We start from the raw sequence: 25,832 nt of genomic DNA, 5'->3' as shown, positions 1-25,832 counted from the left end.
TAACATGTTGTTCCACATTTGTCCTATACTTAATTACATTTGCCTTTAGAGAGTTATGGTTGAGAAAGTAAGAACTAGGACTTGCAGCCAAAGAGTTTCTTCTGGGAAATTGTAGCTCCTGGATTTGGTTTAGTTACTGAACTTTGAAACTTAAGTTCCTTAGTCTGTAAATGAACAGAAAAGTTGATCTGATTGGGATTTTGTGTTAATTAAGTGAAGTAATATTATATGTGTGTGTATACACATATATATGTTTTTGTATATCAATATATATATATAACACATATGAATATATATTAAAAACACCTTATACATAAGGGAGTTGTCTATTCCTTTTCCATTTTACATTGAATCAGGTCTTATGAACTCAGCTCAAATTACAATACAAAGACAGACCTTGGTGCTCAATCCTTTACAACATGTATGCCTGTTTTAACTATAATTCTGCAAATCAAATAAGTATTAGGTAATTATCTGTTGTCATGTGAAAAGAATATAATACCAGACTTTCTTAGAAACTACTGTTTAAAGTTAAATTTTGCAAAAATCTTGGCCGGGTAGAAAGGGAAATCCTGGGAGTGAGGCTCACTCTAAGATGGATGGATATTACTTCAACCTTCTCTTAAGTCTTGTGAAAGGCACTTCTAAGGTACTCCCTTGTCTTTGATAATATTTAGAATTTTTGCTAAAACAAGTGAATACAATGGTAAGTTTCCTTTTTGCAAGGTTACATTTGGAATTGTGAACAATGTTAGAAAACAAATGCAGTCAGAACCAATACATATATAAGGAGACAGATGTGGTTTAAGTCCTCAATTGGTGGTGCTGTTTTGTAAGATTGTGGGGCCCACAGGAAGTGGGTGGAGCCATACTAGAGGAAGTAGGTCATGATGGGTAGGTCTTGAAGCTTAACAGCTCAGCCAGTTTTCTGTCTATTCTCTGATATCTATTTTATCAAAATATGAAGACATGAAGAACATTGACTGCAGTCTGCCACTGTAGAGCCCATTGCCACCATGCCTTCTCATCCGTGATGAGTTGTTGCCATTTAAACTGTGAATCAAATAAATCCTTCTCCTTTAAGTTGCTTCTTGCCTGATATTTGGTAACAAAAAAAAAAAGAGAGAGAGGGAGAGAGAGAGAAACAATTAACACAGACATTTTATGAAATGTTAACTGCTTCTTTTATATTCGTATGTCCAATTATTTTTTTTCTCATAGCAACCTAATTAATTGATCAGATATTTAAAATTGAGTTTTGAACTGAATGCTACTACGATTAAAATTACTATCCCAGGGAGCAAGGTCAAAAGATCCAGAGAGGAACTTGTAAATTATTTGAATCTATAACACAGAACTTATCTTTTCACCATAGCAATCTGAAAATATTTTCTATTTTCTAAAAGCTATGGAATTTTATTCTCATAAACTTGCATTTCTTAATAGAAACTGAACATGAACGATTTGTAGGTACGTCTGAGAAGAAAGAGAGACCACTGAAGGCCCACTATTAAGTCTACCAAATATTCAAAGACAGTTTATATTCTCAATGTAGAAAAAAATGACAGATTTTGGAATTAAATTTTTTGGTTCACTAGATCAATGTCATTTGTCCAATATGTAATCTGTTAGGAAATTCCATTACTTTATCTTAAAAAGGACATATTACTATAAAACAGATTATCCCACGAAGTATTTTTGTTATGCTATCCCTATTATTTCCAGACTTTTAAGGATATTAATGTATCTCTCTCTACTCCATGCAGCATCATGTTGGTCACATGGGACTACAAACAACTGACATGTGGTACTGCAGCCTCATAAAGGCTTATAACTCATATGCAGAGGTGGTAAATATGGAGTGTGTACATCAATCCCTGTCTACACAAGACACTGCCATGTGATACTTGAGCTTCCTACAGAATAGGCAGGTATCTTGCTATTCTCTAAAGCAAATTCTCCAACAAACATCTGTTAAGATGAATACATTTTCAATGGGAGCCCTAGATACCACCCTATATACACCCTAGATACACCCTATATATACCTATATACACCTATATACACCCTAGATACACCCTATATACACCTATATACACCCTAGATACACCCTAGATACACCTATATACACCCTAGATACACCCTAGATACACCTATATACACCCTAGATACTACACCCTATAGCACCTGCTGTACTCAGGGGTTTACCCACATACAAACAATAGGAAACATAATCTCACTTCTCCAGGGAAGAAATGACCCAGTTTCACAACAAGAAGACTACTAGACATGAGAAATATTGCCAGAATCCTTATGACAATCTACCACTGTAGTAAAATATAGCATTTAAGATCAATTCCTGTTTTGTTTATTTCTTTCAAGAAAAAAATAACTGTTTATATATCTTTACACATAATTTTATAAATTTCAACTAGATTCTTAAATAGCAAATACACTAAAACTCAGCTTTGAATTTAGTTTCTAATTCTGTATCTTTGGCTATTGAAGATATTTTGAAAAGTCGCTCAGTTGCTTTAATGTACTACCCAGCAATCTGGAGAGTGGCAGATGTACCTGTTGTTTTCATTGCCTTAAATTATGAACAAACACGCACAAGGGGAACTTTGGTGGTAGAGTACAGTCTATTGATTGTGCTGGGATAAAGCTGACTAGGAAAGTTCCTGCCTGGCATGTGTGAACCTCAGGTTTCAATTCAATGTTCAGTAGACTATCATTATTTAATGGAGATATCTTATATATAATAATCTAGTTTAGTGTCTCTCTTGTTTTTCATGAAAGAATGGTGTAAGGGAAGGGTTAGAAAAGCAGTCTTCTTGAGAAGGTATTACTGTATTACACATGATGATTTCTGTGAAGGCTTCTACCCAATGACTGACCTCAAAATCTCATGCAATTATGAAGAGACCCAGGTTTGGGTCTATGGGATGGGTCAGTAGGTACAGGTGCTTATTGTCAAGGGTGATGGCCTGAACTGATGACCTAAGTTCACCTGGAACACACCTACTGAAAGGAAATAATGAACCCATACAAGTTGTTCTCTGATGACCAACACACACACACACACACACACACACACACACACACACACACACACAGATGTAATAAAAATGAGTTAATAAAGACTCAAGTTTGCAAATTGGCAAGTTAGAATTGCAGTGTGAATTTACAGCCTAATGGCCTCAATTCTGATCAAGGGATTCATTCATAAGACCAGTTGAGAAAAATACAAAACTCTGGCAGAGACTTTCACCAAAAGTCTCCCATGTTACCCCAAATTTTGTAGTAAGCCTACAAAAAGAACTTCCTAGATGTTTGCTTTCTCATTTGAAAGCTGTTATTATATTCTCCATAACAAATATTCCAGAAAAATATACCACCAAAATTATTTATACTTCTACAATTCCCCAATTCTAAGATACCATCACAAAGAATCAATTAGAAGTCTGTTAACCTTGAAGTTTTACTTTGGCATTAATCTATTAAACAAAAAACTGAGAAAATCATGGAAAATTCCAGAAAACATGAAATGCATTATTGAACTGTCAGTAAAATTGCCAAGCATATTTTCTACTTTGTAAGGAAAAGAAAAAAAAGACTGTAGTAAATAGAATTTTCATTACTTCCCTTAAACTGTTGCTTTTGCTTATGACAAAGCATGCCACAGGGAAGAAAGCCAGGGAGAAAGGCTGAAGACCCCCATTAAACATCAACTACTTTCCAACTACATTCAACCTTCTCGCCCATTTATGATTTCTGCTATAGCCATTGGTATAGTAATAAAATCAGTGATGGGTTTTCTGTTACTGTCAACAGAAATATAGACCTAGAAGTTTATGTTGGACCTTGGAGATCAATTTTGGTCTTGAAAAGAATGCATTTTAAATTATATGGAGAGAAACCCCTTTCTGTTAAATGCTATGTGCATGTTATCCAGTTTAAATAGCTGAGCACAGTTTACCAGTTGAAACATAACCACTGTGTTTCACCAATGATGATAACGCAATTAAAGTAATTAATCCCTATAAATATTTTAAATCACCAGATTGAAGATGCCACTTAAATGAATGGGTTGTCATTATGTATTGAGAATGAGACCTGAAATACAGCAGCTTTAAGATGCACAGAATCTCTAATGATATACAATTTCTTCATGCTTTCACTTAATGGTTTCAGATTAGTATCTCTAATTCTGGTACAAATTGAAGATGCAAGATGATGGTCTTCAACTCTATCCTTTTTTCAAAAGGAGGGGAAGTGAGTGTATAAAACTCACTTTAGATTGCAGAGGCAATCTAAAACACCTTCCATAGTTGTGCCTCTTGGGAGGCAGCTGAGTGATGTACACTATTAGGTACCAGCTTCAGCAAGAGGAGGAATGTGCCAGCTGGTGAAGCTAGCTGCAGGGATTAGGTTCATAGGCATAGCAGGGCCCCTAAAATAGTCTGTTGGGAGTATGTTAGCATTAGTGTTGCACTTTATTATCTTATGTTTACTGTGGGTAAGAAATGTGGGTAGAGCTTCCCTGAGGCCTCTGTTTCAGGACTTCCCATAAAGCTTCAGTCTGAGTGTCAGCCAGGGGTGGAGTTTCGTTTGAAAGCTCAAGAGATGAAACATCTGTTTCCAAGTCCTGGTTCCTTGCCTGCTCTGTGTTATGGCCTTAGTTTTTCACTGTCCAAGCCTGTTCCAGTTTCTCAAAATGTGGGCCCCTCCACATAAGTGGCTACATCCAAGAATATAAGCCAAGAAAATAAGTTTAATAACTAGGAAGATGCAAGTCATGATATATAGGCCTCAGTATGAAAACAGTATCTCACGACCTTTGCTGTGTTCCACGGTACAGAGGAGGTCCTTGCTAAGGGGAAGACAATTATATGTATAGCTAATGCAAGAGGCAGGGATTTTTGAGGACTATCTTGTCTTGCAAACTCAGAATGGTTGTGAAAGTGGGACAGGAATTGGAGAAATATAGTTTGTCTCCCCAGCAGATGGATTTCTGAATCCACTTCTGAGGTCTATGCTAAATTCTCAGTGGTCAGAAGTGGGAGGAAATTCTACTTAGGATTCACTGAAACATTGGGAGTCCAGAGGAGTTGCAGTCTCTCTTTAGTGATAAAGCATGACCACAAGTGGGAACAAAATTGTGCACCTTCCCATATGCAAACTAGTATTGCTTTGTCATTACTAAGTACTTGTTTCTGGTAGTACCAGCAGGTGTTACAGCATTGCTCCTTCAAGAGGGAAATATAACATGGGGAAAGCTGGGCGATATCTCTCTCTCTCTCTCTCTCTCTCTCTCTCTCTCTCTCTCTCTCTCTCTCTCTCTCTCCCCCCCCCGTGTGTGTGTGTGTGTGCACTTCTGTAAGAAGAAAAGAGAGGTGGGAAGTGAGAGTGTTGCCTTTATGCTTCTGTTCAGCTGTGAAAAAGAACATTGCATGCTTCAAAATGTCTGACTCTGCTACAGCTTTATGCATGTGGCCCTGTAATTACATTGTTGTTCTTTTAAGGAATGTATGGCCTACTTAGCAATTTCTCTATGTTGTTAGTCTCCTTTATTCCTGTGACAGAGTGAACAAATTTTCCAGAGGCTTTAGCGTTCTAATTTATATGCAAAAATAATAAGAAAAGCCAAATATAAGCTAATTCTTCAAGTTTCCCAGCAGAAGACCCGTGGGATGGTGTTTGGGGAGAGCTGTTAATCAGACCATGCCCAAGATAGGTTTGGAACAATACTTGTCATATTCTCACATTATTTTAAATGAGTAGGTGGGTATCAGCATATTAATTCTAAATTTAGAGAAGAATTTTCTGGCCATTGAAGTGTGTTTATCTATCCATGCACATCCTAATATGCAAAGAAGCTGAAAATATTGATGACTGTCAAGTCACTGTAGATTCAAGACAATGACTGTAGAAAAGAAAACAGACAGGTGGAAAGAAGGCAAGAGAAATGTGAAGGAAATGTTTGTAAAAATAAATCTTATCAGATTTTTTTCTGAGAAATATACCCCAGGCACTGTTACAAAGTGTTCACACATTTTCTTTCCTTTGAACAATGTACCTCGAAGGCTTCCAGGAAAGAAGGGAAGCCAACAGGAGACCACAATCTTAAGCTTTGTCTACTGAATTGGCCTCACAATTTCCTTAGCAAATAGTTTTATAATGAGCTGACGATGGGCTATTTTCTCTGAAAATCTACAAATGTGGGGACGGTATTTCAGTACCACCTTATGGCTAATATTTATGGAAACAGGACAGAATAAAGGATTAAAATGTCTAAACGTGATCACACATTTGTGTCTGCAGGCACAACTCAAGAACAGTTGCTCGTATCGAAAATGAAATGAACGATGTTCTAAATTTATCTTATCAGCACCTCTTTCAACACAATGAGAGTCACTTGACACTATCACATTGTTTTTCAGCCAGTTGAAATAAGTCTGAAGAGACACAAATTCATTCAGAAGCCATGGTTTAGAATGCGGAATGATGCCAAATGGAAGTTTTCCTTCACCTGAGAGTTGTATTTTGGTTCACATTATGATAAGTTTGGGAGAAAAAAAAGGACAATGCTCAAATCAATTTACAAATTATACTTAAAAGACCTCAGATGGAAACTATATATTCTTTCAATATCCATATATGAATTAATATGTGCCATCTGGGTTACATCTGGCAACATAAAAATGTTGTCTTATGAGCATTAAAGGTGTGAGAAGCATCAGGCAGCTCTGAGTTGATTTGGCACATTTGTTCCCAAAGGATGAAATTATTTATGTGGTTAAGACTTAACCTAGACAGTAAGTAGAAGTTTAAAGATTCATTCCAAAACACACAACTTTATAAAACATGAAGAGGGTCTACATTAGTGTGATGAGATACACCCATCTCATTCTCACAGACATCAAAAGAGAATATTAGAAAAGGCAATCTGTGTTTGAATCTTTTAATCAAGACTATGTTGCAATGTGCTAGGGCTTTACCTCAGTAGTATGGGGCTGGTTGGGCTCACATGGCCTTGAGTATGATTCCCAGTAACACAAAGGAAAGAATGTGTTTTACAGAACTTAGAAATACAATACAATATGATGTTCAGAAATTATGATTTTCCAAAATTGGAAAACAGGTTTTAATTCTCTTTTTGTCTTTGGGTCTTTGTTATATGTTATATAAATTCTAAGCTAATTCTATAGTTTGAATCTTATATCTCACTCTAAGGCCAATATTGTAAAGCTTTTTATCCTCTAGGAGGATAGTATTGACAAGTGGTAGAGCTTTTAAAAGCTGCAATCTATTTAATCATCCTCTCAATGATCTCCAGTCACAGCAGAAGAAAGGGCAGACAAATGTAAGAGATGGAGGGACAAGGAACACTGTCATCTAGACGCAGATGGGGATCTGCTCATGTGAACTTATAGCAGCTGTGACATCTCAAACAGTACCTGTGCAAGCCTAAACCAAACCAAAAAACAGCACGGAATGGTGAGATACCTTTCAGTTTAAGGCATTTATGGGCCTCTTCAATATGTGAAGAAGTGGGTCTCTGTTTCTTGTGTCTTTCCGTGGGGCATTTTTTATTTTCCTATTGGCTTGGCTTGTCTAACTTTGACAGAATAGTTTTAATTTTTTATAAATAGTATAAATTCTTTTATATTTTATTTTGGTATGGATAGTTTTAAAATAAAATAGTAAAATAAATAAAAGAAAGAAGAAAAGTGTTTTTACATGTTATCTACTCCTTATTATTGCTTGGGAAACATTGTTCACAAAGATTTTCTTTAAAAAGAAAATAAAAAGTATTCCATTGCATTCTGTTTGTTAAAAAATATTTGAGCTAAAACAATAGACATGCTTAAAAAGTAAATAGTTTTTTTCTCTAGTGAACACAATCAGCAAATAAATAAAATAAGAAACTAATAAGCATTTAATTTGATATATAAAGAACGTGTGGTATTAATTCATGATCTTCTTTTTTAGTTGCTGAAATTATGAAAGGCTATACTAGATTATAGATGGACTGTGACTGTTGATTATTGGAAACACTTATTCCTCAGAATTGGCAAAATTATGAGAAAAGCACTGTAAGAAGGTTATAGATTATGTTCAGTTCCTCAATAAAATCAAATAAAAACTGCTTACTGGTATATGCATTCATCTCAGTGTTGGAATGTGACTATGAGTAGCTGGGCATTATAAATCAGAGGTAAAGAGCAAATGACAGAAGGCTGCAGAGTTGAGGAGCCAAAGCTCCCGACCTTCCAGGAATTGGTGGATATGATTACATTTCTGCAACCCTCAGAGGATTCTATTGGATCAAGGCACAAATCCCCACATATTCTCTCTTATCTTCTGTCACTTCCGTTTCTTTATTCAAGTTAAGCCACTTCAACATAAGCATCAAGAGAAATGCTGAAGGAGAATAAAGTAGAGAAAAGAAATCATGAAAGTCTGTGACAACATGTAACAAAGAATGTTCTGCCGAGTTGCCTTTGGAAGACTGGTATATGTATAAGGGTGTGAGTATTCCACTCCATTTTCTTTCTTTTCTTTTATTCTCTCCCCCCGCCCTTCTTTGTCATGAGCTGCTAGTGAAAAAGAAGGAACTGGGCTAGCCACTGAGAGTGTAGTACTAATTGGTATATGCTGTGCACAGACCAATTCAGCAGGAAAAGTAATACCCAGTAATGGATCACCTTGACAACACAGCCAGAGGGTTCCAAAGGTACCTTGAAGGTTGGCAGGACCTGGCAAAAATAATCATAATCTCTAACCTGAACAACAGACAGCCAAAGTGCCTTAAAAATCTGGTGTTAGCTGCATCTTGAACAGAGAAGTCTTCTAAGATAGAATCACGTGAACTAAAACCACAAGCCTAATGAAGACAGTCTCTTTAATAGCTAACATTCTCTGCACTATTAGACATTATTTGAGTTGGTCTCCCACTGATCTTCCCTGTGCACACATTGTTTGGGCCAACCATGCTCTTTCTCAAATATACCAGAAATGCTTTCTCTGTCCAGAAAATCTGGTCTCATTCATTTGAGCAATTTGAACCTTTAGTTCTGTTAGGAATTCTTGGTGACATTTTATTTACTGCTTTGTTTAAACTTAAACCTGAGAGAAATGATATCAGCAAGGCAACACAATATGTAATCCCAGGTTTCACAACTTCCCCAAAGTCCACCTAGGCAGAATCAGAGTGCCAAATCCCCTCCCATACACAGAGACAGCTTAACTCCCAGGAAGTCTGTCACAACCAGGCTCAAAGATGAGATCACCCACCCCTGCTGCCCCAATACCTGGACTAACTGGGAACCCCATAGGGCCCAGTAGATGCAGGACCTATCCACCCTGCTAGAGACACATCTTCCTTCCTGTCTACAACTGTGCCCAGGAACACAGTTCCAGTGTTCCAACATGCCTTCACCCCACCCACACCCAGAGACAGCTTGACACTCAAGAAGTCTGTCACAACCAGGCTCACAGGCTCACAGATCAGACACTACAGACCCCTTCCCACACCCAGAGATAGCCTGATACAAGTTGGTCCATAACAACCAGGCTCATAGGAGGGACAGGCTCCAGTCAAAGATAGCAAGGCCAGTTAACACCAGAGATAACCAGATGGTGAGAGGCAAGTACAACAACATAAGCAACAGAAACCAATGCCATTTAGCACCATCAGAACCCAGTTCTCTCACCACAGCAATCACTGGCTACCTGAACACACCTGAAAAGCAAGAGTTTGACCTAATATCCCATCTCTTGAAGGTGGTAGAGAGAATTAAAGAAGAAACACATAAATCTCTTAAAGAAATGCAGGGAAACATTATCAAACAGGTGAAAGACTGAACCAAACCATCCAGCATCTAAAAATGGAAATAGAAGCAATAAAGAAAGCACAAAGGGAGACAAACCTAGAGATGGAAAACCAATGAAAGAGATCAGAAGATACAGATACAAGCATCACCAACAGAATACAAGAGTTAGATAAGAAACTCTCAGGTGTAAAAGATACCATAAAAGAGATTGAAACAACAATCAAAGAAAATACAAAGTGTAAAAAGTTCCTAACCTGAAACATCCAGGAAATTCGGGACATTATGAAAAGACCAAACCTAAGAATAATAGGAATAGAAGAGAGTGAAGATTCCCAATTCAAAGGGCCAGAAAACATCTTCAATAAAAATCATATCATAGAAGAAAACTTCCCAAACCTATAGAAAGAGATGGCCATAAATGTACAAGAAGCCTATAGAACACCAAATTGATTGTACCAGAGAAGAAATTCCTTCCATGACATAATAATCAAAACACTAAATACACAGAACAGAGAAAGGGATAAGGGGAAAGGTCCAAGCAACATATAAAGGCAGACCTATCAGAATTACACCAGACTTTTCAACAGAGATTCTAAAACCCAGAAGATCTTATACAGATGTTATGCAGATCTTAACACAAATGCCAGCCTAGACTACTATACCCAGCAAAACTCTCAATTACCATAACTGGAGAAATGAAGATGTTCCATGACAAAACCAAATTTAAAGAATATCTTTTCACTAATGAAACTCTACAGAGGATGATAGAAGGAAAACTCCAATACAAGGAGTAAAACTACACCCAGGAAAAAAGCAAAAAATGAATCTTCTCACAAAAAAACCAAAAAACAAAAAACAAAAAAAAATGGATAAGAACCACATAAACATAATAACAGCTATAACAACAAAAATAGCAGGAACCAACAACCATTGGCCTTTAATATCCCTCAACATCAATGGACTCAATGATTGGGGACTTCCCCAATTTTTAAAAAAAATTAGGCTAAACAACTGGATATTTAAACAGGATCCACCATTTTGCTGCATACTGAAAACACACCTCAGTGACAAAGACAGGCACGACCTCAGAATAAAAGGCTGGAAACTTTTTTTTCCAAGCAAATGCTCTCAAGAAACAAGATGGAGTCGCCATTCTAATATCCAATAAAATAGACTTTCAGCAAAAAGTTATCAAAAGAGATGGAAAATGACATTTCATACTCATCAAAGAAAAAAATCCACAAGATGATTTCTCAGTTTTGGATATCTACACCCCAAATGAAAGAGTACTAACATTTGTAAAAGAAATAATATTACTAAAGCTCAAAACACAGATTGAACCTCACTCAGTAATACTGGGAGACTTCAACACACTACCCCCACCAATGGACAGATCGTGGAAACAGAAACTAACCAGAGACACAGTGAAACTAACAGAAGTTATGAACCAAATGAATAAAACAGAGATAGATAGATAGATAGATAGATAGATAGATAGATAGATAGATAGATAGAGATAGGCCATTTTACCCTAACACAAAAGATTATACTGTCTTCTCAGCACTTCATGGTACCTTCTCCAAAACTGACCAATACCTGGACACAAAACAAGCCTCAACAGATATGAGAAGAGTGAATTAACCCCATGTATTCTCTTAGATCAGCACAGACTAAGTCTGGTCTTCAATAACAATAAAAACAACAGAATGCCCACATATATACATGTAAACTGAACAACTCTCTACTCAATGATAACTTAATTAAGACAGAAATAAAGAAAAAAATTAAAAACTTTCTAGAGTTTAATGAAAATAAAAGCACAGCATACCCAAACTTATGGGACACAATGAAAGCTGTGATAAGAGAAAAATTCATAGCTCTGAGTGCCTTAGTAAAGAAATTGAATAGATCCTACACTAGCGACTTAACAGTACATCTGAAAGTGAAAGCTCTAGAACAAAAAGAAGCAAACACACCTAAGAGGCGTAGAAGGTAGGAAATACCCTAACGGGTTTAAGTAAACCAGTTTGAAACAAAGAGAACTATACAAAGAATCAACAAAACTAAGAGCTGGTTCTTTGAGAAAATCAACAAAATACATAAAACCTTAGTCAAACTAAAAAAAAAAAAAAAAAAAAAAAAAAAAAAAAAAAAAAGGTCACAGAGACAGTATCCAAGTTAATAACATCAGAAATGAAAAAGAATACATAACAACAGAAACTGAGAAAACTAAAACTATCATCAGATCTTACTAAAAAAGCCTATACTCAACAACACTGGAAAATCTAGATGAAATGTATTATTTTCTAGACAGAAACAAAGTACCAACGTTAAATCAGGACAAGATAAACTATCTAAATAGTCCCATAACCCCTAAGGAAATAGAACTAGTCACTAAAAGTCTCCCAACCAAAAACAGGCTAGGGCCAGATGCTTTTAGTGCAGAATTCTCCCAGATCTTCAAAGAAAACCTAATACCAATACTCTTCAAATCATTCCACCAAACAGAAACAGAAGAAACAATACCCAATTCATTCTATGAAGTCACAGTTATGATGATACCTAAACCACACAAAGATGCAACAAAGAAAGAGAACTTCAGACCAGTTTCACTTATGAATATAAATGCAAAAATACTCAACAAAATTCTCACAAACCAAATTGAAAAACACATCAAATCAATCATTCCCCATGACCAAGGGATGCATGGATGGCTTGATATATGGAAATCCATCAACATAATCCACTATATAAACAAACTCAAAGAAAAAAAATCACATGATTGTCTCATCAAATGCTGAAAAAACATTTGACAGTATACAACACCCCTTCATGTTAAAAGTCTTGAAAAAAATTAGGATTTCAAGACATATCTCTACTTAGCTATTAAGAACAAGGACATCCTGAGTTTTGCAGGCAAATGGATAGAACTAGAAAATATCCTGAATGAGGTAACTCAGACACAAAAGGATGTGCATGGTATGTACTCATTAAAAAGTGGATATTAGCCATAAATAAATAAATAAATAAATAAATAAATAAATGAATAAATAAATAAGAGAAAGAAAGAAAAAGAAGAAGAAAAAGAAAAAAAAGTACAGAATACCCAAGATACAGTCCACAGAACTCAAAAAGGTCAACAAGCTGAAGTGCCCAAGTGAGGAAGCCTCAGTCCCACTTGGGAAAGAGAAGAAAGCAATCACAAGTGGGGAGGGAGGGAGGGACCTGGGAGAGAAAGTGGAGTGGGGGAAAGAACTGAGAGCCAGCAAAAAGAATGGAAATAGGCAACCTCAGGAAATAGGAGATTGGGGGAAACCTTCCAGAATGCACCAGAGACCTGGGAGGTAAGAGACTCTCAGGAATCAAAGGGAGGGAAATGCCCAGCAGTAGGGAGAGGGAGTTTATAGAGTCCACCTCCAGCAGGAAGACAGGGCATCAAGTGAGTGTCATCCTGCAGGCAAAACTCTGACCTATATTTGTTCCTGTCTGAAAGAACTGCAGGGTTGGAAATGGAGAAGATCTTGAGGAAAAGAAGGTCCAGCAACAGGCCCAAAGTGGGATCCAGCTCAAGAGGAGATCTCAAGGCCTGACACTATTACTGAGGCTATGGAGTGCTCACAAAAAGGGGCCTATCATGACTGCCCTCTGGAAGACTCACCAAGCAGCTGAAAGAATCAGATGCAGATATTTGCACCCAACCAATGAATAGAAGCAGCTGACCCCTGTTGTTGAATTAGGGCAGGTTGAAAAAAGGTGAGAAGAAGAAGGAGGAGGACCAGCAGTCTCAATAAATCTGAACCCCCTGAAATCTCTCATATACTGGACCACCAAACAGTCAGCATACACCAGATGATATGAAGCCCCCAACACATATACAGCAGAGGACTTCCGGGTCTGTGTTTATTCAGAAATGATGTACCTAACCCTCAAGAGACTGGAGGCCCCAGGAATTTAGAGGTTAGGTGGAGTGGGGGGTGGGGAGGAGGTGTCATATGTGGAGCAGTCAGAAGTTGGATGTGGGGAGGGGAATAGAATATGAAGTGTAAAAAATAAATTAATTAAAAAATGATGACTTTGTGAATTTTGCAGGCAAATGGATGAAACTAGAAAATATCATCCCCAGTGAGGTAACCCAGACCCAAAAGGACATATGTGGTATGTACTCACTGATAAGTGGATATAGACCAAAAAGCTCAAAATACCCATGATACAACTCACAAACTGTATGAAGCATAACAAGAAGGAAGGCCAAAGTGTGGGTACACCAATTCCACTTAGAAGGGGAAACAAAATAATCACAGGAGGCAGAGGGAGGGGAAGACCTGGGTGAGAGAGGGAAGAAGGACTGAAAAGAAGGGGGACAGGATCAGGTAGGGGGGATACAGAAGAGAAGTCCGGAGGTTCAGGAGAATACATAGAAATATGTATGTAGGTGGGAACAAGGGGAACCACTAGAAATTCCCAGACATGGTGGGATAAGAGAGGCTCCCAGGACCCAGTGGGAATCACAGTAACCACCATAACCAACAGTGGGGGATAGAACCCAAAGAGATCACCTTTTGTAGATAGACACGACTCCCAGTGGAGGGATGGGGCCATTCACCCATCTCAAAATCATTAACCCAGAATTGTTCCCATCTAAAGGAAATGCAGAGATTAAAAAATGTAGCAGAGACTGAAGAAAAGGCTATCCAGAGATAGCCTTTCCCTCACAAAGGGATCCATTTCATCCACAGGCAACAAATCCCAACACTATTGTTGATACCAAGAAGTGCTTGCTGACAGGAGCCTGGTATGGCTGCCCTCTGAGAAGCTCTGCCAGCACCTGACCAATACAGATACTCACAGCCAACCATTGGACTGAGCACGGGGACCCCAGTGGAAGTCTTAGGGGAAGGACTGAGGAGCTGAAGGAGATTGCAACCCCATAGGAAGAACAACAATATCAACTAACCAGACCCTTCAGAGCTCCCAGGGACTAAATCACCAACCAAAGAGTAGTAGTCCATGGCTCCCACTATATATATAATAGAGGACTGTTTTATCTGGCATCAGTGGGCAAGAAGGCACTGGTCCTGTAGAGGCTTGCTACCCCAGTGAAGGGAAGCTAGAGAGGTGAAGCAAGAGTGGGTGCGTGGATGGGAAGCACCCTCTTAGAGGCAAAGCAGAGGGAGGATGGAGTAAGGCATTTGCAGAGGGGATACCTGGAAGGACAACATTTGAAATGCAAATAAATTAAAAAATTAAAAATTAAAAAAGAAATCTACCTAGCAACTATCCACACACAAAACAACTTGGAGAGAAACCTAAAACTTGGAAATGAGATAGATAGATAGATGCCCATGTAGATCATAGAGCCAAATAAAAAAACTACTCTAAAGGAATAAGAGAGATAATCTCTTTGACTGTGTTCTTTCTTTTCCTTTTTTGAGTTTGATGCCAGTCTGCCTGCTCTATGGAGTGAGTTCCACTACAATAAGTACCATGCAGTGAAATTGTCTCGGAAAAACAGAATAAACAAAAAGGTCACAGCATTAGGAAGGTTGAGAATCACTGACTTAGACAAAAAGACAAACATCAATAACACATACTTGCTGAAGGGGGAGATTTCAGCTTCATCTGCTACAAGGAGAAGCACCCCCACTCTCAAGATCCACACGAAACCCTGCCAAGCTGCAGAATCCATATACCTGTAATGCCCAGCAAACGAGTACAAACTGTGCTTAATCCATGTAAATGCTAAGGATGGCCAGTGGAGGCAGTAGACCCCAACCAGCTATCTTACCTAAGAGCCAAGGCTGCAAATCAGTCCATTTGAGAAACTGAGAGCAAATTATGCCTGGCTTGTGTCTCTCCAATCTGGTACCTCTGGCGTCACAGCATAGACTAATGAAAGTTTGCCAGTCACAGCCAGAGAGCTCTCGCTTTAAAAGATACTGATGCAAGGAGGCAAGAAAAAAGTTTGGGATGGATAGAAAAAACTGCAAAGCTTATCATAAAGTGGCAGAGTTCAGAAGGACCTCATGGAAAATGCTCAGTGAATTACAAGAATATGAAGATGGAAAAAATGGGATACGAAACAGATTACAGGAGAAAATGAGAAGGGAGCCACCCCCCAAAAACTATAAGGAGAAATCCTGGTGGAAAAGAATACATATCACTGAAGAATACAATGAACAATTCAAGAGTACTTTCAAGCAAGTAGAATATTCACTGATCTCTGAAAGAATACACAGGATAATTCCCTTAGAAGAGGAAAAACCATGAAAGAAAATGAAGAGATGCTGAGCCCATTACAAAGCAGCACCAAGAAAACCACTTGAAAAAGCCACCTAGGCCACAGAAACACAAGACCCCCAGCTAAAGCTTACTAATGAGAGCGCTCCTGACATGTATGCTGACATGATTGTAGTTTGGGCTGCTACCTCTCTGGAGATCAGTGGTGCTGAACATTGTTCTCATATACATGTATAATTGCCTTGTATTATTTTGAGAAATCTGTATTCTATTCTCTCTCTAGTTTTAAATCTGGTTATTTGTTTCCCTTTCACTGGTTGACTTTAATTTAGTTCCTTGCTTATTCTGGGTATCAACGTCTTACAAATATAGGTATTCAAATGTTTATCCCAAGTCATCTCTAATTTGTGACTTTGTCAATTGCCAAGCATAACTGCTTTATTTAACTGAAATCTGTAAATATAAGACAAACAAATGGAAAGAGATTCCATATTCTGTATTAATAATTGTTAACATATCTATGCCAACAAGTAAATCTATAACTTACAAATGTAATGTAAACCTTATTAATATCCTTTTTTTATTTTTTCAAAAATATTAGAAAACTATAATTTATATCAATCACAAAGAAACCAAACCTGAATAATCAATGTGATCTTAAACAAGAAGAGCAGCCACAATCATCATACTACTTGGTTTCAAACTATACTTCAAAATTATAGTTATTAAATAGCATATAAATAGACACGTTTACTTTTGCAACCAGTGTGAACCAACATATGTCAAATTCCAACAAAAGTATGAACACATGACAAGAAGAGGGGAGTCTCTTCAGAAATGTTAAGAAAACATGAAAAAAATGAAATGTGATGCCCATTTCACAACACAAATAAGTATACACTAGGAAAGGCTTGAATTTATGAAAAATACTCTAAAAAACATGGAGGGAAATTGCACAGGTTTGATCTGAGCAGTGATAAATATGGAGTTGATCACAAATTCTCAGCCAACAAAAGTAACAATATGTTATACCAAACAACACAACTTCTACACATTCAGAGAAACAACTGGCTGATAAAGAGACAACCTATCACTTAGGAAAACATGTTTGCAAGTTGTATGTCTGATGAAGTGTTAACATCATCTTACACACAGAAGCACTCAGGCAACTCGGGAAATAAAACAAATTAGCTGAGTCAATATGGGGAAGTGATATAGATAGCTATTTCTCAAAAGGCCCCAAATGGACAATAGGTATAATAAAATTTATTCAATATTAATCATTGGGAAAATGTGTATTAAAACCACAATGTGAGGACCCGGGATATGTCTTATATGATTTCCCTAATGTGCTTTAAGCCCTGAGTTCAACTCCCACCTCAAATACTTATTACAATGGCTATCACTAAAAATGAAAAATAAAATGTTTACTAATGATACTCTTTTTAAAAGAGAACCGTTATATAGTGCTAGTGAGAAAAATTAGCAGGAAAACCATACTTATATGATCAGGGAATCATATTTTTAAGTGTATAGCCAACAAATATGACATCAGCATGTTAAAGTCATACCTGTGTACTCATGCTCAAGTTGTATATGAAACCAACCAATGTTGGGTTCCTCCCTCATGCCTCAACTCCATGACTTCAGAGCTTATAACCAGAGACTGTCAACTCATGCCTGCTGTGCCTAGGACAAAGGCCCACTGCCCTGAGTTCCGCCTTCGAGGATTCCAGAGGAAGGTACTTTGAGGACATTGTGTGTTGAATGCAAACAAACTGACCACCTGAGGACATCTACTGTCGACCTTCCCCCAAGCAGGCACACCTGGCAGCCCGGCTTCCCTCTTTGACTCTGTTCGGACTCTTCCTGACTCCTCCCCCATTGCTTATGTTATGCAAATGTCATTGTAACCTAGAGACCCAGTTTTGCTTTCTTGTATACATATAAATGCTGAAACTCAAAAATAAAGAGGCAAGGCTTGATTGAAACCCCTCAATTTGGCTTCACATCCTTTTGTTCTCGAACACTGTGTTTCAGGTTCCTCTTTTCTCCCTTCGAGAGAGAACCCGGTTCATGAAACTGCAGGACAGTTTCAAACCAGCAACAAAATAAATGGCATCAACAAAAGCAAACTATAAGTCAGATGCCCATTGTAATTCCACTCAGCCTTTAAGAGAACATTTTCCCTTTGTAAGAAAAGAGACAAAACTAAAGGATATAACACTAAGTATAATATATTAGGTCCAAAAGCAAAGCTACCCCATGATGTAACTGTGTATATGGATCAAAATTATCTAAATGAGAAGCAAAAATTAGAATATGATTTTAGGTATCCTGGACAATTGAAAAGTAGAAAACTGTAGCTTAAGCAGAGATACCTCCAGTCATAAAAGAAGAGTGCTTACACATCTAGTGTATTGTATGAATGCAGTCAGTAATTTATTACCTATTTCAAAATTACTAGGAGTAAATCTCAAATGCTTTTAATCACAAAAGGAAGCGTGTAAAATAATATAATTTACCTTGATTTAATTGTTGTATATTGTGTACCTATGGCTTCACTATAAAACTCAAAAATATATACTGTCATAATTTACAATGATAACAAATTAACAATGTATAAATAAACAATAAATATACTGCCTCCTGACCCTTATCTAAATTGATGATATTAAAAGTTTTCTTGCCAGTTGACAGGAAAAGAATTTAAGTCTATACAGAAATATATAAGAAACAGGTATGCTTTTTCGTTTTCTGATTTTCCTTCTACACTACAAGATGTCAAGGTCCAAAATGATTGAGTTAGAAGATGAAAAGAGCTATGTCACCTGAGTAACTAGCTGGGGAACTCTGCTCATCATTCATACCTGACTCACTGAACTATGTAATGGTCCCCAAAGCTTCCAAAAATGGTCACACCAAGTGACACTTTATTAAAGTTGTCCTGAATTTGGTTTTAAGGCAAAAGGCAGGCACGTTCATGGCACACACACTGGCAACTTATTTCTTCTCCTATAGGAACTAGCACGATCCCTTGGATTGAATCTTCATCGACTCCACACTTACAGGAAGAAAGTTGTCTACAGGCTTCTTATGAGTAATGTACAAAAAAAAAAAAAAGCCATTCTCATCCTCTGGAGAAATCAGTCTTCATCTCATGCTTCCTAAGTATATTTTGACATTTAAACATTTAAATCTTTAAATATAAGTCTAGTGAAGAAACTTTCACTTTGTCTTCTTGCTGCAATGTTCTGGGTGGAAGGGAAGTGTGAGAGGGGCACATTACTGAGGTCACCTCATCACCTCCTCATACCTCGATGGTTTATAACACTCTCTGGCATCAGGAGAACTTTGCCTTGAACCTACAGTTTATAAAGTCTATAAATCAGTGTATTTTGCCTATAGAGTATTCACATGAACTTTAGCAACATTTACTGTGGCAACCTCCTTTTCCTTCTTGACTGACCCCTAGGTCTATCCAGCATTGTCTTCTTAAAAAATGCTTAGCACTGTGATCAGAGGTCTTCTGTATTCAAGTTTCTTGAATCTTTAAACTGACTGTGGTTGTCAATGTCTTCAACAACTGCATGTTGATGGAAAAGAAGTTGAAGGAAAACCAAATCTGTTTTACTCTAAGATGTTTGGAATAGTAATTACCTGTCTTCCCCCACATTCTTAAAAACTGACCTTTTTGAGAAGAGTGTCTTCTCTTTTGGGTTAGCACTATGCCATAGGCAATTAAGCATGGAGATGACAAAACCTCTCTGAAGTTATCCACTGCACATTTCTTCCAGGAGAGTTACAGAGACATACAATAAACCATGAAAACAAATTTTGTGGGTTTTGCCTTCAAAATATCTATGCTTGAAACACTCCTTTATTGCTGGTAGAAGTACAAACTTGAGCAGCCACTACAGAAATCACTAATACAATTCCTCAGAAAATTGAAACTCAATCTGTATCAAGACCCAGCTATACCACTCTTGCGCATATACCTGAAGAATAATCCATATAAACTGGGAAGGATGGCCTCTGCCTATAGACCCAGTACTTGGGTAATGGAGGTAGCAGAATCAAAAGTTTAAGACAATCTTTAACAATCTGTGTCAGTTGGAAGTATAGAGCTTTTAGGGCAATTTGCTGAGGCAGGAAAATAATGACAGGGAAATTTTGGAGAACCTGAAATGGTGAAAAGAAGCCCTCTGCCCTGTAATCTAATAGAAGTCCTTGCCAACAGTGTGGAAAGAATTCCAGCATAATTAACAACTGCTTACAGTTTTTCTCTCAATCCAGCCATGAACCTACCATTCTCTAGTAGTCTTACCAGACTCTAATTTATAGAAAACTCTGTATACTAAACATTTCATGTAAGCCTGGTGTCTCCTGGCTTCACCTCACCAGATTATAATTAGATCAAAGGCATCTCTGGAGCTCCTCATGCAAATCCTTTATCAAATGAGACACAAGAAAATGGACCTCTAGGTATACTTGGAGATGTAACTTGAGAGCCACCAAAAGGGCAAATACTATGATAATTAATTGCTGCTCTCACTGAGGATTCTATGCATGGGGGTGTGCCTTTCTTTCCTGGTTTTCTCAGACACTCACACTCATACACCCAGATGTGCCTGGTGTCTTTCTCAACTGTTGTCCTCAAGCTTATACTAAAATGCCATTAGTAAAGTCTCTGACCATGTACTATACTAGGAACTGGCTACCTGTGAGGCTCTTTCCAGTATGAAATTCACAATCCCTGACTTTGATACCTGAGTGAAGTCTCTGCAGAACTCCTCAGCCTCCTGAGAGTGGTGATGATATGGACCCGAGTCTTTGTGCTCTTGCTGGTGGCACTGGAATTCATGATAACCTGTCTCAAACAAACAAGAAGAAAGCTGTATTTACAATGGGTTAACTTACAGCAATAGTTATAAATTTGATAAGGATTATTAGCCTGTTGATTAGTTTCAGCATATTTTAAAGGGGCAAGTCTACAGACTGAATGAACTTTTTATGCAAATAAACTCGAGAGTTAAACTACAATTCAACTTTCCTTATTCCAAGTCTTCTTGTGTGTGAGAGAGAGAGAGAGAAAGAGAGAGAGAGAGAGAGAGAGAGAGAAGAGAGTATGTGTATGCAAATTAGTTCCAATTTTATCTTTATTATAAGGGAATTGCTGTGATTCATTCATCTAAATGTTTTTTAGGCCCCTTTTAATGCTTTAAGGAATACCCACCTTCTACTCCATTAGAAAAACTTTGAAGGCCCTACAATTTATAAAAATAAGAAGTTCTTCCTCAAAAACTCTGCTACTGATCATCAAAGACGAATAGCAAAAGCATGGCTAGCACTAGAGCAGAGTAACCTCTGCAAAGTGAAATCATCTCTAAAACACAGGAGATCTGCAAGGCTGTTGCAGATCCCTTTCCTTTTCCTGTTTTCTTGAGTGTGATATACACAGCTCTACAAACGGTATTAGAGTGTAGGGTTGGGGACATCAGGTGAAAGGATGGGACACAATGAAATCTTCGTGTTTTCCTCACAGCTTGATTTAGAAATCTTCCTAGACAATCCCTAGGACCCACATGTCTCCCAGAAAAGGTATGTAGAGGTGGAAAAGAGCTCCCTTTCCTTCCTTCAGACAGGCAACATTTTTTTGTACAGTCCTAGTCAGGTACTATGTACCTAGCTAAGTCAGGAAATACGCAGAGTGGCTACACAAGCCTGCAAGAAGCTAAGGTTTTTCATGTCCTTTCTATTATCCACAGTTCAATTGTTGGATTTGGATTTGAAAGGCGGGATTATTACAAACTTAGGTAATTAAGGCAATGAAAGATATAGCAGCCTGACATTCCAAACAAGGCGAAGTAGTAGCACACACATAAGTGCTCTAATTGCAGCACACCAACACTGCCAAAAATCACACCCTCTAAGCCAATGGCACACTTCTGTCAAGTGCTCAAGCATTCATTGTGCTCATGTGCACTGAGAGTTCAGAGGATAGGCTTTCAAGTTTATTACACAGTTATACAAACACTATTTCAGACAGGTACAGATTACCAAGTTTAATTTGATGCCTTCATTTACCCATAGGCTTTGCCTATGTTTCCAGACCATCACCTACATGGTGTTTCTATGCAAATATTCATATTAGAAAATAGGGCATAACTTCAAGAACTCATCCAGTTTCCCTCTCTGCCCATAGCTGGTAGTAGCTTTTGACTTCCAACTGCATACTCTCTTCCCGATCCACATGTCACACCACCACCCCCATCACCATGAAATAGAATCTCTGAGCACATGAATGTCAAAACAATGTGCTAATGTGGAACCCAGCCACCCAAGTTTGCTCTGAGCATAGCTCTTGCAAAATCCAATCTATTTTATCACTCTGTCTTCACACTGGGTTTAGCAGCTTCATAATTCCACACCTCTGTCAACTAGACCCTCATTATGCAGGCTTCTAAACATTTTACTTGAGGAAAGAATAAACAACATATTTAGTACTAATGAGGTGAGATATTGCTTTTATATTTGCATTACTGTTTAATGATTGTGATGGCTCTGGCACTCTGAGCTGGGAGAGTCTGGCTTGATTGATGTGGTTTTGCAGTAAATTGATGTGTCCTGCAGACAGCCAGCCACTTGCAGTGTGTTGAATCACATGATTTGAATGTGTGGCTTTGGAACTATGGTAAAGTGGTTTTCTCTTTTTCTAATTCCCAGAGTAGGAATCCAGGTTGCTTTGCCCATCATTTAGTCAAAGTTTCATCATTAATATTGAAAAAGAGGTGTTCAACAACCAATAGAATCCAATCATAACATTTTTGCCCAGAATTTTTCTCCACCTTCCATTTGCTTCATGATGATCTTAAGACATCATTTTCGATTGCTTTCTCTGATCCATATTCATCCTAATCCTTCCTACTTTGTCATGTCTTTAACTTTAAACTTTAAAATGTCATTAACTTAAAAAAAAAACTGTTTTATCATCTTGTAAAATAAAGGCATAAAGTCAGCAATTTCTGTTCTATTGATGAGAAGGGAACTGAAAACATGGAAATTATTACAAAATGACCACAGGATGAGCCAAATAAAAAAAGCAGCCTTTGTGGCTAGGCAGGGGTATAGTTAGATATGGGCTTTAATAGTCACTAGCTTTGCAAGTTTGAGTTACTTAGTTAACAGAATGTTCTAGCCTGCAAGTGGCTGTTTAAACTACTAAGTTCCTTAGGTTCCAAGGTTCAACAATATAATAATGTATATAAAGATGCTATTCTGCAGACTCTGTTGCATACTGTACACTCAGTACAAATTTGTTCTGATTACTGTTAAAACTTTCACAACAGAGAGAGGCAGGTAAACACAGTTACCCTGAATTAAAAACATAAGAAGTATGAGAGTTGAGGTCACAGACTAAAGGAGTACATTTCTTTTTCCTTCTTGAACTTTGAAACCAAATGTGATTCCCTATCAAACCCAAACTTTTGGCATAGGGATATCCCCAATTACTTCCATGCCAGTGGAGAAAGGCTCTGTTCCATTTTTGAGAGGCAGTTCACATACAAATGAAACAAGGAAAATCAAGAAGCATGCTGAAGTTTTAGTCCCAAGACCATGATCTAAGTGATACTAGCATCTTTCAACTTTTTCTACAAAAAAGAAAAAGTAGTCCGGCAATCAACCTGGATAGACTCTAAGGAAATCTGCTTGGTTCTTTCAACAAGTGCCATTTGTGCTTCTCTTCAGAGTGCTAGGTATGGAGTATGTATACCTGGATGCAAATGCTGGCTCTGTCACTCACCATTGGAAAAGTTACGCACTGTCCTGCACACTTGAGACACTGACTACAACAATCCCATGGGAGATGACTTAACAAACGCAAACAGTTCAGATATGCTGGGCTCTGTGTTCTTTGGGGGAGTACAAACTGAAATTTGTTTTATTAAACATACAATTGAAGCTTACTCATGACTTTGCTTAAGAAATGGATGCAGGTCTTATGAACAATAGCATGTTCTTTTCTTCTATGAGTGTGGGCTGTATGATGTCAACACTAACATCCTTAGATCAGCTCCTCAAGAGTACCCCACTCACATCTGCAGATTTTGTTACATTCATTCAAAACATCTCTGCAGATATAATATACCTAAGTGAATTAAATACCATAATATACCTAAGTGTACTGGGAACTACATAAAAGAAAAACTTTACAATGAATGATTAGGGTTTTTGAATTTTTTTTTTCAGTGTTGGGCTCTAATCTAGGGCCTTGGTTTGTGCTGATCTAACACTGAATAACCACCAAAGTCCTGAAATATTTTAAATTCTACATGGATAAATCTTATTCAGTTGACCTCAATACAAAGTCAGACTCCTTGTTTCTAAAGTAAATTACATTGCCTATTCATGTCTAATAAGAAATAAGCCAAAGTTCGTCATCTGTCTAAAACCATTTTGTTTTTATCTATTTGTAAAATAATTATATTCTGCTAGGTAATGTGACAAAAATAAAAGAGGTTCATCAGCATTGGCATAGAACAAACACAGGATTACTGATTTTATCTTGCTCAGCCCTTCTGTACATGTCTTTTTTTCAGATTTGCCTGTGTAAATAAAAATTTTGGTAAAGAGTTATAAAACATACTCTGATTTAATTTTTAAATCACATCAGAAATCATTATTGAAGTACAATAAGAATTTTCTATATACTATTTCTTAACTTCAGGAATTCCAGGAGTCTAGTTTAACTTTTGCACCTGGTTGAGTGGTAAGTTCCTTTATTTCCATGTTTTTACTGAATGCCCTCCACATTACAGGCTAGGGAAACAGGTCCTGAGGCAAATCAGCCAATGCTACTTACAATGAGTCTGGCTGTTCACAGAGATATTCCCCAGCATGGGGTGTGAAGAGAAAGCAGAAAGCAAGAAGAAAAATTAGATAGGTGAATGATAACAGATATCTGGGAATAAAAGAAGAGACAGGAGAGGTTTGAGGCCCCCAAATTCTCCCTGACAAACAATGTAACATGTCACTTGTTTTCCATAAATAACTGTTTATAGGTGAGCTTTAAAGTTTTATAACTCCAAGGAAATGGCAAACTTAATGTTTCCTTTTACAGGATACACAGCATCTTGCTCCACTAAAATGAAGATTAGCTAGAGACCTAAAGTTCTAAGAGTCTTCTTTCATATTTCTACTATGTTTTGGCATGTAGCAGTTATACTGTGGTGAAAATGGGGCAAAGCAAACCTTTCATAAAGAGAGAATTATATAAAAATTTTGATGCTCAAAACTATAATTATGAAAGATTAAGTGGGTTTTTGCACTTGGGCACTATGGAGAATTATTATCATTTGCGCTCTCTGAAATGCATGCAATGAAGCTGTAATTTGTTGCGATATTAACCAACAGGGTTGGCATCCTATAAGGTGGGAATAGGGATTGAAGGACTACTTCACTTAAATCTTAATCTTTTCTTAAACGCTGACAATTACTAAGACTTACTTAAAGAAAGATCACACATAGTAAAATTAGGTTAATAATACTACATTGTATTAAAAACACCTCTTAGATATTTACTTATTTATGGAATTCACTTTTTTTCTCTCTACAATGTTAACAAATGACAGTAATAGAATCTCTGCTTCTTTAATAGAGCGTCATGTATGTAACTGTAAAGAAATGTGTATTAGCCCAGAAGTTTGGAATACAGGAAGAACAACCCACATTCCACAAGGAACTCAAGAAGAAGGA

The 25,832-nt window shown here is 37.4% G+C and overlaps 1 long non-coding RNA gene across 1 annotated transcript in view; it reads right to left on the bottom strand.

Moving 5' to 3' along the window:
* Positions 1-556: 556 nt before the first annotated feature.
* LOC116089007 overlaps positions 557-25,832 on the bottom strand; it is a 33,162-nt gene continuing 7,886 nt past the window's right edge. Inside the window, exons 2-3 of the long non-coding RNA XR_004118097.1 lie at positions 20,846-20,946; positions 557-1,095 (exon numbers count right to left, since the gene is read on the bottom strand). This is a non-coding gene — a long non-coding RNA (uncharacterized LOC116089007). The remainder of the gene's footprint in view (positions 1,096-20,845; positions 20,947-25,832) is intronic.

This window comes from Mastomys coucha, unplaced genomic scaffold, assembly GCF_008632895.1.
Source record: "Mastomys coucha isolate ucsf_1 unplaced genomic scaffold, UCSF_Mcou_1 pScaffold14, whole genome shotgun sequence".
Classification (NCBI taxonomy): Eukaryota; Metazoa; Chordata; class Mammalia; order Rodentia; family Muridae; genus Mastomys; species Mastomys coucha.
This window is presented reverse-complemented; position numbering and strand designations above follow the sequence as displayed.